Source organism: Trichomycterus rosablanca, chromosome 4 (genome assembly GCF_030014385.1).
Source record: "Trichomycterus rosablanca isolate fTriRos1 chromosome 4, fTriRos1.hap1, whole genome shotgun sequence".
Taxonomy (NCBI): domain Eukaryota; kingdom Metazoa; phylum Chordata; class Actinopteri; order Siluriformes; family Trichomycteridae; genus Trichomycterus; species Trichomycterus rosablanca.
The window spans coordinates 8,595,801-8,609,395 of record NC_085991.1 but is presented as its reverse complement, the minus strand read 5'-3'; positions in this window follow the sequence as shown (position 1 = coordinate 8,609,395).

The window sequence follows — 13,595 nt, the reverse complement described above, 5'->3', positions numbered from 1 at the left end:
AGAAGGTCTGATTGGTTCAGAAAGCGGTTCTTTCAATCATTAGCGCCAATTCTGTAGGAGTGTTCCATTCACATTATCTGTTACTGTGAAGTGCACTACGTAGGGTATTCCACCATTTTAAGTAACGATCGACGCTTCATCAATACGCTGGAAGCTGGCTGGAATATTTACCCATTGCGTGCGTTGCGGATTAAGACGGCCGGAGCATTATTAGAGAGCAGAAAATGACACGATCAGAATGATGTCGGATCATATATATATATACAGTGTATCACAAAAGTGAGTACACCCCTCACATTTCTGCAGATATTTAAGTATATCTTTTCATGGGAACACACTGACAAAATGACACTTTGACACAATGAAAAGTAGTCTGTGTGCAGCTTATATAGCAGTGTAAATTTATTCTTCCCTCAAAATAACTCAATATACAGCCATTAATGTCTAAACCACCGGCAACAAAAGTGAGTACACCCCCAAGAGACTACACCCCTAAATGTCCAAATTGAGCACTGCTTGTAATTTTCCCTCCAAAATGTCATGTGACTCATTAGTGTTACTAGGTTTCAGGTGTGCATAGGGAGCAGGTGTGTTCAATTTAGTAGTACAGCTCTCACACTCTCTCATACTGGTCACTGAAAGTTCCAACATGGCACCTCATGGCAAAGAACTCTCTGAGGATCTTAAAAGACAAATTGTTGCGCTACATGAAGATGGCCAAGGCTACAAGAAGATTGCCAACACCCTGAAACTGAGCTGCAGCACAGTGGCCAAGATCATCCAGCGTTTTAAAAGAGCAGGGTCCACTCAGAACAGACAGAACAGTTGGTCGTCCAAAGAAGCAGAGTGCACGTGCTCAGCGTCACATCCAACTGCTGTCTTTGAAAGATAGGCGCAGGAGTGCTGTCAGCATTGCTGCAGAGATTGAAAAGGTGGGGGGTCAGCCTGTCAGTGCTCAGACCATACGCCGCACAATACATCAAATTGGTCTGCATGGCTGTCACCCCAGAAGGAAGCCTCTTCTGAAGTCTCTACACAAGAAAGCCCGCAAACAGTTTGCTGAAGACATGTCAACAAAGGACATGGATTACTGGAACCATGTCCTATGGTCTGATGAGACCAAGATTAATTTGTTTGGTTCAGATGGTCTCAAGCATGTGTTTGGCGGCAATCAGGTGAGGAGTACAAAGATAAGTGTGTCATGCCTACAGTCAAGCATGGTGGTGGGAATGCCATGGTCTGGTGCTGCATGAGTGCAGCAGGTGTTGGGGAGTTACATTTCATTGAGGGACACATGAACTCCAATATGTACTGTGAAATACTGAAGCAGAGCATGATCCCCTCCCTCCGGAAACTGGGTCGCAGGGCAGTGTTCCAGCATGATAATGACCCCAAACACACCTCTAAGACGACCACTGCTTTATTGAAGAGGCTGAGGGTAAAGGTGATGGACTGGCCAAGCATGTCTCCAGACCTAAACCCAATAGAACATCTCAAGCGGAAGGTGGAGGAGCGCAAAGTCTCGAATATCCGCCAGCTCCGTGATGTCGTCATGGAGGAGTGGAAAAGCATTCCAGTGGCAACCTGTGAAGCTCTGGTAAACTCCATGCCCAGGAGAGTTAAGGCAGTTCTGGGAAATAATGGTGGCCACACAAAATATTGACACTTCAGGAACTTTCACTAAGGGGTGTACTCACTTTTGTTGCCAGTGGTTTAGACATTAATGGCTGTATATTGAGTTATTTTGAGGGAAGAATAAATTTACACTGTTATATAAGCTGCACACAGACTACTTTTCATTGTGTCAAAGTGTCATTTTGTCAGTGTTGTCCCATGAAAAGATATACTTAAATATCTGCATAAATGTGAGGGGTGTACTCACTTTTGTGATACACTGTATATACAGGGTGAGTCAAAAGTCGCAGGACTTGTTTATTTCAGAAACAAAAGGGAAAATGACATATCTGAATACGCAAGTAATGGGTGAGGGGGCCTATATTTGTCCGGAACATGGCTGCCATCTTGAAAGCCGCCATATTGGATCAAGGGCAAGTTTTTCCAATGGGAAGGTGGTCATGTAGCATATCAAAGAAGACCAGAATTTTCTCAGAAATCGATTGCTGCAATCAGATTTGTAATATCTCTTGTCGGTAGCGGTCTTCGGACGACCACTACGTGGCTTGTTGTCCACAGTCCCGGTTTCTCGGAATTTGACTATAAGGGATGCAACAGTGCTGTGTGAAATTGGTGGTCTTTCTGGGTGTCGGTTGTTGAAGTCTGCGGCTATGATACGGCAGCTGCGTTCCCCGGACATCAGAATCACCTCAATCCTCTTTTCTTTCGTCAATTCCATCTTCAGTTACCTGTGACGAACAACAAAAGTTTTGAACCACAAGAGATATTGCCAATCTGATTGTGGCAATTGATTTCTGAGAAAATTCTGGTCTTCTTTGATATGCTACATGACCACCTTCCCATTGGAAAAACTTGCCCTTGATCCAATATGGCGGCTTTTAAGATGGCGGCCATGTTCCGGACATAGCCTAAAAGATAGGCCCCCTCACCCATTACTTGCTGGAGTATTCAGATATGTCATTTTCCCTTTCGTTTCTGAAATAAAAGAGTGTACTGTGACTTTTGACTCACCCAGTATGTGTGTATATATATATATATATAATTGTCACACGTAACTAATGTTGCTGACTTTTGTTGTCCACAAGTCATTTTTCTGCGAGTCACGAGTCGAGTCCGAGTCATTTGAAACGAGTCCGAATGAAGTCTGAAGTCGCTGTGTGTGCGACTTAGCATCTCTGTCTCCATGTGTTGAGAAGAGACAGTTCAAGTGTCTTGGAGCATAAAATTAATTATGATATTGTCAGTTATATAGTAATATAGTAATAAAGACTGGAAATGTAGTGAAACGGGTCAGTTCAAACACAAAGTTCTACAAACCAGGCGGAGTTTAACAGGCATCAAAGCCACAGAGACCCGAGTGGCTGGGATGGCATGAATCTGAAGAATGTCTTTTGTCAAAAAATCAAAGCTTGCCCCATACTGGGACAGTTATGGCTACACATTTTCCTGCCTTTCAGTCATTTTACCGAATGCCTGTTCTGATGTTCCATCAGGTTTGAGTCATTTCCAGAGTAAACACAGTGTTCCTTACATTTACTTTGACTTTTATTTCATTGCAGACAGGACGAACCCAAGATATTTCACATTCCAAAAAAAGTTGGGACAGTAAAGCGTTTACCACTTTGTAATGCTGCCGTTCCTTTTCACCACACTTAAATGACGTTTTGGCACCGAGGATACCAAGTGATTTAGTGTTTCAGCTTTTATTTTGTCCCATTCTTCCTGCAAACACGTCTTAAGATGTGCAACAGTACGGAACACATTCTCTATTGGGGACAGGTCAGAGCTGCAGGCAGGCCAGTCCAGTACCCGTACCCTCTTCTTCCGTAGCCATGCCTTTGTAATGTGTGCAGCATGTGGTTTTGCATCGTCTTGTTGAAAAATGCATGGACGTCCCTGGAAAAGATGACGTCTTGAAGGCAGCATATGTTGCTCTAAGATCTCAATGTACTTCACAGAAGTGTAAATGACCTTTGCCAAGGGCACTGACACAGTCCCATACCATGACTGACCCTGGCTTTTGGACTTGTTCCTGATAACAGTCTGGATAGTCCTTTTCGTCTATGTTCCGGAGCACATGGTGTCCATTTTTCATTCGTCTGACCACAATACACGTTTCCACTGTGTGATGGTCCATCCTAGATGCCTCAGAGCCCAGAGAAGTCGACGCAGCTTCTGGACATGGTTAACACAAGGCTTCTTTTTTTGCACAGTAAAGTTTTAAGTGGCATTTGTGCATGTAGCTCTGTATTGTAGTGCTTGACAAAGGTTTGCCAAAGTAATCCCTCACCCATGTGGTTATATCAGCTATTGTTGAGTGGAGGTTCTTGGTGCAGTGCCGTCTGAGGGATCGAAGATCACGGGCGTTCACACCGAAATTCCTCCAGATTCCTTAAATCGTTTAATGATATTATGCACTGTAGAGGGAGAAATATGCAAATCCTTTCCAATCTTTCTTTGAGGTTCATTGTTTTTAAACAGTTAATTCATTTTCTCACACATTTGTTGACAAACTGGAGATCCTCTGATCATCTTTGCTCATCAAAGACTCAGCCTTTTGTACCAAACCATGATTACAATCACCTGTTTACATCACATCATTGAGGTTTTTATTACTCATTACCTCATTACTAGCCCTAAATTGCCCTCATCCCAACTTTTTTTGGAATGTGTTGCAGGCCTGAAATGCAGGAATGGAGGTATATTAATAAATGAAATTAAGTTGACCAGATAAAACATGAAATATCTCAGGTTCATCCTGGTTTCATCATCAGGTTTCATGTCTGTCGGTCCATCTCAGATGACTTCAGGCCCAGAGAACTCGCCAATGTTCTTGCACACAATTTATATATGGCTTCCTCTTTCCATAATACAGTTTTAGGTTGTATTTCTTGATGCAGCGGTGGACTGGGTTAAGTGACAATGATTTTCCGAAGTACTGCTGAGCCCATGTTGCTATATCCATCAAGGTAGCATGATAGTTTTTCAAACAGTACCGCCTGAAGGCTCGATGGTCATGCATGTGACCTTTATGCACTGAGATTTCCCTTAACTCCCTGAATCTTTTCATGATATTATGAACAGTAGATGGTGAAAGACTTGCAATCTGGTGCTAAGAAACATTGTCTCGAACCCATCGTGACCCATCCTTGCTTGCAAAGACTACGCCTTTAGTGGTGACCTCACCTGTTACCAGTTAAACTGCTAATGCTGTCAGCTTTTACCAGCATCCAGTTCACAAACAAGTCAGTTTGTGGAATTTCTTCCCTCCCTAGACTCAGTATTATTGAATTGTGGAACCATTGAGGAACCACAGCAACTCAGCCACGAAGCAGCAGACCACATAACATTACACTTCGTGGCTGAGTTGCTGTGGTTCCTAAACGCTTCCACATTTCAATAGTACCACACACAGTTGATCGTGGAATATCTAGGAGGGAAGAAATTCCACAAGCTGACCTGTTTAGATGGTGACATCCGATTACAGTACCAGGCAGACTGCATGGCTAGGTGCTTGATAAAAACATATGAATTTGTTTCATTAATAGGAGTGTGTCCCAATACTTTACACGTCTATATGGTCCAAATCAGAAATAGATGGGACGGTATGGAAAATGTGATCGTAATCATGATTTGGCACAAAAGCTCTATCCACGAAAGAGTCTTAGATGGATGGATGGCTGGATGGATAGATTTGCATATTTCTCTATTTATTTCTCCCTCTACAGTGCATGATATCAATAAACGATACAATAAATGTAATAGAACTTTGGTGTATATTATATACACTGATCAGCTATAACATTAAAACCACCTCCTTGTTTCTACACTCACTTTCCATTTTATCACTTCCACTTACCATATAGGAGCACTTTGTAGTTCTACGATTACTGACTGTAGTCCATCAATTTCTCTACATACCTTTTTAGCCTGCTTTCACCCTGTTCTTCCATGGTCAGGACCCCCACATGATCACCACAGAGCAGGTATTATTTAGGTGGTGGATCATTCTAAGCACTGCAGTGACACTGACAGGGTGGTGGTGTGTTAGTGTGTGTCGTGCTGGTCTGAGTGGATCAGACACAGCAGCGCTGCTGGAGTTTTTAAATAACGTGTCTACTCACTGTCCACTCTATTAGACACTCCTACCTAGTTGGTCCACCTTGCAGATGTAAAGTCGGAGACGATCGCTCATCTATCGCTGCTGTTTGAGTTGGTCATCTTCTAGACCTTCATCAGTGGTCACAGGATGCTGCCCACAGGACGCTGTTGGCTGGATATTTTTGGTTGGTGGGCTATTCTTAGTCCAGCAGTGACAGTGAGCATTGCTGTGTCTGATTTACTCATACCAGCACAACACACACTAATACACCACCATCATGTCAGTGTCACTGCAGTGCTGAGAATGATCCACCACCTAAATAATACCTGCTCTGATGAAAGTGGTCCTGTGGGGGTCCTGACTATTAAAGAACAGCATGAAAGGGGGCTAACAAAGCATGCAGAGAAACAAATGGACTACAGTATTGCTACAAATACTGTATTTTATCCAGGGATTAGTACTTCCAACTGAGACCTGTGTACCAGCGTTGACCTTAAACACTAGTTTAATTACCAGTGTTATGAGCTGTTCAGATTTCCCGAGCAGTCAGGTTAATAAATTATATTTATGCTGTAAATGATGTGTCGCTCCAGGAACACAGGTTTAATATTCAGCTCACTTACTCTCTGTGTGGAGTCTGGCGTATTTCTCTAGGTTTGTACTTACCTCGTTAAAACGTATCTTGCTAATGCTTCTATTTAGCGTACAAATACAAAGATGATTGTTTTGCTAAAATGAAATCAAGCGAGTTTTATAACGTAACAGAAAACAATCAGCTCATAATTGGAATATAACAAGTACAGTGATGTTATAACCATCCAGGATTAAAAAAGAAGCCTGAGAGAAATTGATTAGCTAGACTCTCTAGTGAGCTAGCTTCCTTATTTTAACCAGAGATCTTCACAAGTCACAAAATACGAGTCAGTCAAGTCACGAGTCAATATAATATACACAAAACATATATTGGAAATTTAGTGTAGAAATAAACAAATAATATGTAAGTTCAGATAAAAAAACAACAGATTAGTAACTGTATTTTGCCGTTTTACTCAGTGCCTTTACTTTCCTAATCATTGTGCAAATGAATGTCATTTCCATAACAAGAAGGTTCCAGTTAAAAGCTTAAACTGATACGTTTTGTTTTCATTACAAAACAAAAGCGCCCGATAAATCACGGCACAGCGGCCAAAATCCAAAACACAGCAAAAAAAATCATAACCACTGCTTACCTTAGCTTCTGTTCTTCCAGATGGTATTAAATTTATAACCGTGTGTCTCATTAGGAATATAATCCGTTATTTTGTAAATGTGCTTATAATAAAAAACCTCCAAACTTTTCCCGGTTGTGAAGTAAAACACGAACTCGTTAGAAAGCCAATCAAGCGTTTCATTGACACGTCATCTGTGTGACGCAAACTGAATAAACGAAAATAAAAGCATTTCTTACTAATAATTTAAATCAGAAGGTCTGATTGGTTCAGAAAGCGTTCTTTCAACCATTAGCGCCAATTCTGTAGGAGCGTTCCATTCAACACAGTTGTTACTGTGAAGTGCACTACGTAGGGTATTCCACCATTTTAGGTGAAATTCCAATCCAAAGGTAACGAAAATGTTCAAATGAAGTGAACTTCAAACTGTGTAGGGAGTAGGGAGCGACGCTTCATCACTATGCCGGAAGCTGGCTGGAACATTTACACATTGCAAGCGTTGCGGGTTAAGACGGCCGGAGCGTTATTAGAGAGCATAAAATGAAATTTAATATACAGTGTATCACAAAAGTGAGTACACCCCTCACATTTCTGCAAATATTTTATTATATCTTTTCATGGGACGACACTGTAGACATGAAACTTGGATATAACTTAGAGTAGTCAGTGTACAACTTGTATAGCAGTGTAGATTTACTGTCTTCTGAAAATAACTCAACACACAGCCATTAATGTCTAAATAGCTGGCAACATAAGTGAGTACACCCCACAGTGAACATGTCCAAATTGTTCCCAAAGTGTCAATATTTTGTGTGACCACCATTATTATCCAGCACTGCCTTAACCCTCCTGGGCATGGAATTCACCAGAGCTGCACAGGTTGCAACTGGAATCCTCTTCCACTCCTCCATGATGACATCACGGAGCTAGTGGATGTTAGACACCTTGAACTCCTCCACCTTCCACTTGAGGATGCGCCACAGGTGCTCAATTGGGTTTAGTCCATCACCTTTACCTTCAGCTTCCTCAGCAAGGCAGTTGTCATCTTGGAGGTTGTGTTTGGGGTCGTTATCCTGCTGGAAAACTGCCATGAGGCCCAGTTTTCGAAGGGAGGGGATCATGCTCTGTTTCAGAATGTCACAGTACATGTTGGAATTCATGTTTCCCTCAATGAACTGCAGCTTCCCAGTGCCAGCAACACTCATGCAGCCCAAGACCATGATGCTACCACCACCATGCTTGACTGTAGGCAAGATACAGTTGTCTTGGTACTTCTCACCAGGGCGCCGCCACACATGCTGGACACCATCTGAGCCAAACAAGTTTATCTTGGTCTCGTCAGACCACAGGGCATTCCAGTAATCCATGTTCTTGGACTGCTTGTCTTCAGCAAACTGTTTGCTGGCTTTCTTGTGCGTCAGCTTCCTTCTGGGATGACGACCATGCAGACCGAGTTGATGCAGTGTGCGGCGTATGGTCTGAGCACTGACAGGCTGACCTCCCACGTCTTCAACCTCTGCAGCAATGCTGGCAGCACTCATGTGTCTATTTTTTAAAGCCAACCTCTGGATATGACGATGAACACGTGGACTCAACTTCTTTGGTCGACCCTGGCGAAGCCTGTTCCGAGTGGAACCTGTCCTGGAAAACCGCTGTATGACCTTGGCCACCATGCTGTAGCTCAGTTTCAGGGTGTTAGCAATCTTCTTATAGCCCAGGCCATCTTTGTGGAGAGCAACAATTCTATTTCTCACATCCTCAGAGAGTTCTTTGCCATGAGGTGCCATGTTGAATATCCAGTGGCCAGTATGAGAGAATTGTACCCAAAACACCAAATTTAACAGCCCTGCTCCCCATTTACACCTGGGACCTTGACACATGACACCAGGGAGGGACAACGACACATTTGGGCACAATTTGGACATGTTCACTGTGGGGTGTACTCACTTATGTTGCCAGCTATTTAGACATTAATGGCTGTGTGTTGAGTTATTTTCAGAAGACAGTAAATCTACACTGCTATACAAGCTGTACACTGACTACTCTAAGTTATATCCAAGTTTCATGTCTATAGTGTTGTCCCATGAAAAGATATAATGAAATATTTGCAGAAATGTGAGGGGTGTACTCACTTTTGTGATACACTGTATATATATACCTATATACAGTAATCCCTCGCTATATCGCGCTTCGACTTTTGCGGCTTCACTCTATCGCGGATTTTATTTGCAAGCATGTCTAAATATAAACCGCGGATTTCTGCTAGTGATGGGTCAGTCGCGAACGATCCGGCTCTTTAAAGTGAACGATGGGATTCGGCTCCTGGTTGGGAGCCAATTCGGTTTTTTTTTCGGGTTTTTTTTCGGGTTTTTTTTCTGTTAAAGCGGCACGTGATTGGTCAAGATGCGTAGTGGCGTGCACAGACAGCGTGCACACGAACAGGAGAGAGAACTTGATAAAGTTCTGCAGACAAGGGGGGTGTGTTCGAAAAGCTAGTTCTCTCTCTACATAGACGCTTTTTACGTCATCCTGTGCGCGCTCCCGAATGGAGTTCTTTTCAAACGTAAATAAAATATTATGATTTTTAACTTGTATAACCGAGTGTTTTTATTTGCAAGTTCGGGCTTGTCAGGAAATGTAACCGTTATCGTTACATGAAGGGAAATGTTATATTGACGTTAGCATGCTGTGCTACTTCAATCCATTGGTTTTAATGACAAGATGCTAAAGCCGATGGAATCGGGTTATAAAAATAACCATATAAACACATGGTTTTTACTTCGCGGATTTTCACCTTTCGCGGAGGGTTCTGGAACGCAACCCCCGCGATCGAGGAGGGATTACTGTATATAAAATTGCCACATTAACTAATGTTAACACATGCTGACGCTATCGACTCTTGATGTTCACGAGTCATTTTTTTGCGAGTCATGAGTCGAGTCCGAGTCTTTTGAAACAAGTCTAAACTAAACATGCTAAACTAAATATGCAGATTACATGATGCTTTAAAGAAAGCGGCCTTTCTATGTTCCTCATAAACACCCCAGTGTAAAAGAAACATTTCAACATGGTATCAAACACTTTTTCAAAATATAAGAAGTAGCTTGGTACTCCTGTATTCCTCCACTGCATGTTCATTATTGCATTATGGCAGTTGCTCTGCAGGGAATAGCTCTTGCTGAGCCTTGGCTCCAGAACGGTTCAAGGAAGTCATAAGTCTAGTTTACACCATGCTACGTTTCTTCTCTGCGATCCCCCACACGCTCATATATACACTCGCACAGGGGTGGGTAGGAATGCCCAACATTTGCTCTGTTACATTTAAAGTGCCATTTTTTAAAATCAGTTTTAATTCAGTTAGACTACCGGGCTTCAAAGTGAAATGGTATTTTAGAACTTTCTTTACTATCAAATATTTTACTTTTTTTTTATATAAATCTTTTCTATCCAGCAAATGACATTTTTCAAAAAACCCAGCATTAACATATTACAAAACTTAAGTCCACATATTTTTCAAAAGCCCGGAATAAACTTTTAACAGAACTTAAATTAGTGAAAGGTTTTTTTTAATTGATTTTTATTTTTATTATTATTATGTTTATTTATTAAAATTTTTTTTTTTTTACATTTTATTCAAAAGCCCAAAATAAACTTTTAACAAAACTTAAACTAGCAAAAGGGTATTTTAAAAATTGGTATTTTTTTTTCACTTTTCTTTTCAAAAGCCTAAACTAAACTTTTGACAGAACTTAAATTAGTGAGTTTTTTTATTTTTTTTATTTTCTATCCTAAAAAATAACTAAGTGAAAAATTATTAAAAAACCAAGATAAACAGTTCAGGGGGGAAAAAAAGCTAAAAGATTACAAAAAAAATTATTATGGTGTGTCTAAATGCTTGTGTGTAGATTTAAGGTGTGCATTTTCTCCCCAGTGTAGTTGTGCCTGATTTTTTTGACTGTAACCTTTCTCACACCACAGACTTCCACCCCCAAATGAAGAATGCAGCCGATCAAGTCCCCCTCTGGACACACGTGCAGCTTCTTCTGAGGCTGGGGTCTCACATAGTGCAATATCGCATACTGGAATACATGAAAAGCCCCCCGCGATCATTCTGATCATCGCAATTCACTATTTTTTTTAAATGCATTTTCTCCCTTTTTCTCCCAGTTTTTAGCCTATTGCGTTATGCTTCCTCTCCACTGGAGCTGACCCCCACCCTGATTGAGGAGAGCTGAGACTGACACACACCCCCTCCGACACGTGCAGTAGCCGACTGCATCTTTTTACCTGCAGATCAGCTTTGTGCACAGAGAGCCACACCCTGATCACATTATTCCTCGACTCTGTGCAGACACCATCAATCAGCCAGCAGAGGTCGTAATTTGCTCAGTAATTAGAAGTTCCTCTCCAGCTTTTCCCTCCCTGTATGAACAGCAGCCAATCATTGTTCATGTAGCCGCCCAGCCCCAGCCGGATGGCAGAGCTTTGAGTTTTGAACCGACGAGTTTGAAACGTCAGCTCCGGTGTGCTAGCGGGTTTTACAGCTGCGCCACCTGAGCGGCGCCATTCACCATTTTTTGCGTTTCAGGTTGCATATCTAGATGCAACGGCACTAAAACAGCGTACTAAAATAAATGAATAAATGATACATTTGTTGATGTTCTCCGTAAACATATAGGAGTACCCACTGGGGTATGTGTACTCCAGTACTGACCATGGTTGTACATGTACACCAGTACAAGAACTTAATTGCCTCTGTTATTGCATTTTTGTTATACTAAATCATTTAAATTATTAGTAGTAGCCATGACTAAAAATAAGCCTACGTGTACATCTATTATTAATTCTGCACTTGACACTGTCATAATTGTTTATTGTTACATATTACATACAGTATCTTTATTTCATTTATACACTAACATAGTATTGACAGTATCTATCTGTGTTCCAGCCATCCATCCATCTTAAATTATAAGGAATTTTAGCCCATGCTTTGTAGTCTGTTAGGGTAATTTTAATTCAGTTTATTATCGATAACTGGACAAAGTTCTTCTTTTTTATATTTTAGCCCATAAGAGGTACCCAAAGACAATGTTAATATAATAGAAAAATATGTAAATAAAAACAGAGATCTTTTTTTTTTTTTGCAAATCATTTTGCCCTGTATTTATTTTAACCCTGTCTGGACTTCACATTCTTTCTACTCTCCTTGTTTAAAAGTCAGAACTGACCCACCTTCACTAAACCACTTAAATAAAGCGACTTAATTGAATTTCAAACCCCAAGTCTATTTTGCACGAAGAAACAATCTGTCATTCATTGCAAACTATGTGAATGTGGTTTTCTCTGCTGTCAAACACAGAGGCAAGTCATTTTTGAACCTTAAATCAAGGATTAAACAATACAAAGAATGAACAACTTCATTGTTTTTTGTTAACATACACTATATTGCCAAAAGTATTCGCTCGTCTGCCTTCACATGCATATGAACTTGAGTGACATCCCATTCTTAATCCATGGGGTTTAATATGATGTCGGCCCCAAGGTTATAATAGTTTTGGATTTTTCATTGTAGTTTAGTTTTATTTCGTTGTGACTTTTTTTTCTCTAATTCAGTTAGTTTTAATTAGTTTTTAAGAGTTGGTTTGCTAGTTTTTATTAGTTTTTTTATGCTTAGTTTTAGTTTAGTTTTCATTTGTTCTAATATTAGTTTTAGTTTTTTTATACTTTAGGTTATTTTTCAGGTGCAGGATTCAAAAAGGTCAGAGTAAGTATTGTGTAATAAAAACTCAACAAAAGATACCATTTAAAAAATTTATTCAGTTACTGTTGAACCACCAACTGTCCACAAAAACTGTAACAGTCCACAAGATACAGTGGGGCCAAAAAGTATTTAGTCAGCTGATTGTGCAGGTTCTCCTACTTAGAAAGATGAGAGAGGTCTGTAATTTTCATCATAGGTACACTTCAACTATGAGAGACAAAATGAGAAAAAAAAATTCAGGAAATCACATTGTAGTATTTTTAAAGAATTTATTTGTAAATTATGGTGGAAAATAAGTATTTGGTCAATAACAAAAGTTCAACTCAATACTTTGTAACATGACCTTTGTTGGCAATGACAGAGGTCAAACGTTTCCAGTAAGTTTTCACCAGGTTTGCACACACTGTAGCTGGTTTTTGGCCCATTCCTCCATGCAGATCTCCTCTAGAGCAGTGATGTTTTGGGGCTGTCGCTGGGCAACACGGACTCCACAAATTTTCTATGGGGTTGAGGTCTGGAGACTGGCTAGGCCACTCCAGGACCTTGAAATGCTTTTTACGGAGCCACTCCTTCATTGCCCGAGCGGTGTGTTTGGGATCCAGCCACGTTCCATCTTCAATGCTCTCACTGATGGAAGGAGGTTTTGGCTTAAAATCTCACGATACATGGCCCCGTTCATTCTTCCCTTAACACGGATCAGTCGTCCTGTCCCCTTCGCTGAAAAACAGCCCCAAAGCATGATGTTTCCACCCCCATGCTTCACAGTAGATATGGTGTTCTTGGGTTCTTCTTCTTCCTCCAAACATGACGAGTTGAGTTTTTACTAAAAAGTTCCATTTTGGTTTCATCTGACCACATGATATTCTCCCAATCCTCTTCTGGATCA